The sequence below is a fragment of the Myotis davidii genome, unplaced genomic scaffold (genome assembly GCF_000327345.1).
Source record: "Myotis davidii unplaced genomic scaffold, ASM32734v1 scaffold1115, whole genome shotgun sequence".
NCBI lineage: Eukaryota > Metazoa > Chordata > Mammalia > Chiroptera > Vespertilionidae > Myotis > Myotis davidii.
This window is the reverse complement of record NW_006287910.1, coordinates 1,744,340-1,747,549: the sequence shown is the minus strand read 5'-3', so window position 1 is coordinate 1,747,549 and position 3,210 is coordinate 1,744,340. Positions and strand designations below refer to the sequence as shown.

Here is a 3,210-nt window from a genome sequence, read left to right as displayed (position 1 = left end):
AGAAAAAGGAAGAAATGAAAAGCAATAGGGAATAGCGAGGTTGGTGGCAAACTGGAGTGCTTGGCCCACTGAAAGGCGGGCTGGCTGTTTCTTATTTTACATGCACCAACTGTCTCCAAAAGGCCAGATGCTATGTAAATCCCCAAATATTAAATTATTACAACCGGATTTCTATAATTTTTTAAAAAAATGTATTTACTTAGAAGCATTCAGAGTGTCAGCAAAACAGCTATGGGTTTTCTTTTAAATTATAGTTGTATTCTATAATAACGAACAACGATTATTCCGTGTAAGGTCCATCAGAGACAACTGAAAATGAGAAAATACTATCTCCATATATAACGAATTTGTGTTGGGCACCAGCAAGAACTTGCTTTAAATTTCCATGCCAATTTACAACCCCCAACCTATACCAGGCAAGGGTAGTGGCTACTGAAAATACCACCAGGACAGGGCTATCCAAAGACACATTCAGTAGTGTGGTGACTATACAAAAAAAAGACATGGTGCAATTTAAAAACAAATCTTACACAGCATTATAGTTCAATCTTTTTCTTTAAAAGGAATGAGTTGTATACAGTGGGATTAAATGCTTTATAGACAAGAAAAAAAAACTGCACCAGAATCAACTTATACATCATCATCTTCTTCATCTTCCTCCTCTTTCTTCTTTTTCTAGCCTTGTTTTTTGTTTTTGTTTGTTTGTTTGTTTAGCCTTGACGACCCCCTGCTTTGCTGCCTCAGGCTTCCCTTTAGCTTAGTGTGCAGCAATCTCCTTTTCACATTCTCCTTCAGCTCAGTCACCTTCTCATCTGGCTGCCTGTCGTCAGCAGCAGTGACTCCACATCTCGCCCAGCTTCTTGGCAGCATCACCAATGCACCCGCCAGGATGCTGTCCTTTGATTTTTGGGCCATACTCAGAACAAAACAAGAAAAAGGCTGAAGGAAGCCGCTTTGGGACCCTTGAACTTCTTTTTTGCTCCCCTTTAGGTGGGATATAACTTTTCAATTCTCTTTCATAACGGGCCTTGTCTGCCTTTGCCATGTCTTCAAATTTTCCTCTCCTTAGCTGACACGGTCTTCCACCTCTCTGAGCACTTGTTAGAAAACTCTGAGAAGTTGACAGAAGCATCTGAGTGCTTCTTCTTGGGCTCCCCCTGGCAAGTTTGCACACACAAAGAAAGCATATGATGATATTTTGCCTCTCAGCTTCTTAGGATACCCTTGGCCCATATTTAATTATCTTTCCTCAGTAGCCCAGTGCCCCTCCAGCTACAGTGCCCAGTATTGTCTTTATGGAGCTCAATGTATTACTGAAACTAGATTTTTTTAAAACAACATACCAACCCAACAAAATATAGTTGAAGGCTGGACACAGCCCTTAGGCTCCCCAGCTGTAACCTCTAAAGCCGGCCTAGAGGGGTTTGTGAAGTTGGAAATTTATAAAATTGACAAAAGGGTGAACCTGATTCAAAGTGACTTAAACAAAAACGGGGATTTATTAAAATGGGAAAGGCAGGGAAGAGGGTGAGCTTTAGGAACAGCTGAAACCAGGGCCCTGGAGATCACCAGGCTCATGGGTCCCTGTCTTCCATCTCTTCCCCTCTGCACACCAGATCCACCTCTCCCACCACAGCTAACCTTCTGCCCAGGCTCCAAAGTTCCCAAGATTCCCATAGAGGCCACCCATCCTCAGGGAAGTGCTGATTAACACAGTCTGTTCCACACAGAAACATCCTCACCACCTGGGGAAATTATTTGCACCAGGTTAGTGCAGGTGCCTATAACTGGCCATTCACCCGTGGCCATCAAGACAGGTATGACAGTGGGCCGGCCCCAGTGAGCTGCCCTCCACTGAGCGAGTCAACGCTGGCCAGGGAGTCAACATGAAAGACGAGCAGCCACAGCCACAGTCACAGAGAGGGTTGTTGTAGGAGAAGGGAGAGTCCTGGGCACACAGGGTCCAGGGACCCATTACTAGTTCATTCTACGTTGCAGACAGTGACCTTGAAGGACAGTGGATGTGGTGGCCACCTCATGGTGCTGCACAGACCACTCCCCGACAGCCAAGGGCGTTGACTCCTTATGGATCACCACTGAGTCCCCCCCAGAAATCTCCCTTGGCCAAAGGGAGCTGCCTCACCAAAGATCACGCCTCCAGGGAGCAGTCCACACATGATTACCGGTCAGTGGTGGACACGAAATGGAAGGTCTTTCCCAGCTTCAGAGTTCCCAGTGGGGTTAGCTGAAACCTCAGCTACCACCTCATCATAGTCCGACTGTTTCCTTGACCTAATTGTGCCTCTCTCACTCCTTCATGGATGTAGCTCCCCCATCCAGTCAACTTCTTGCAGGCGAATCTCCATCTCTGAGTGGCTTCCAAGGAACACAGCCTAGGAGAGTCGGTAGCAAGAGTGGACCCAGAATGCAGGCTCTAGCCCAGGGGTGGTCAAACTTTTTGACTCGAGGGCTACAATGGGTTCTTAAACTGGACCGGAGGGCCAGAACAAAAGCATGGATGGAGTATTTGTGTGAACTAATATAAATTCAAAGTAAACATCATTACATAAATGGGTACGGTCTTTTTTTTTTTTTAGTTTTATTCATTTCAAACGGGCCGCATCCGGCCCGCAGGCCGTAGTTTGCCCACGGCTGCTCTAGCCTGTGCTTTGGAGCTGCTCACCCACTGGCTGGCTGGCAGCTGAAGCCCATGGTCAGTGGAGGGTAGAAGGGTGCCCTTTCTCGGACTACAGTGGCAGTGCCATGGTTAACCTTTCTGCTAGTGGTGGCCTGGGCTGGGATACCAGTGGAGATGGGAAAAATAGCTCTGGAGTTCTGGAGGTTCGGGAGAAGTCATATCAAGCCTAATCCATGGGCACAGAGACAAATCCGACCCAGTCCTGAATCCCTAGCATAGGACCTGTCATTGATGCTGAGAAATGTTCCCCTTTTCAGGCTCAGTCTCTGCTTACAAAACAAGGGAGTCCTCCCCTCACTGGTTTGGCTCAATGGATAGAGCGACGGCCTGCAGACTGAAAGGTCCCAGGTTCGATTCCAGTCAAGGGCATATGCCTAGGTTGCGGGCTCGATCCCCAGTGGGCGACGTGCAGGAGGCAGCCGATCCCTGATTCTCTCATATGGATGTTTCTCTCTCTCTCTCTCTCCCTCTCCCTTCCTCTCTGAAATCAATTTTAAAAAAATAATAAATAA

At 47.0% G+C, this 3,210-nt stretch overlaps 1 pseudogene; it reads right to left on the bottom strand.

Moving 5' to 3' along the window:
• Positions 1–630: 630 nt before the first annotated feature.
• LOC102761188 lies at positions 631–1,233 on the bottom strand (annotated as a pseudogene).
• Between the last annotated feature and the right edge of the window lie 1,977 nt (positions 1,234–3,210).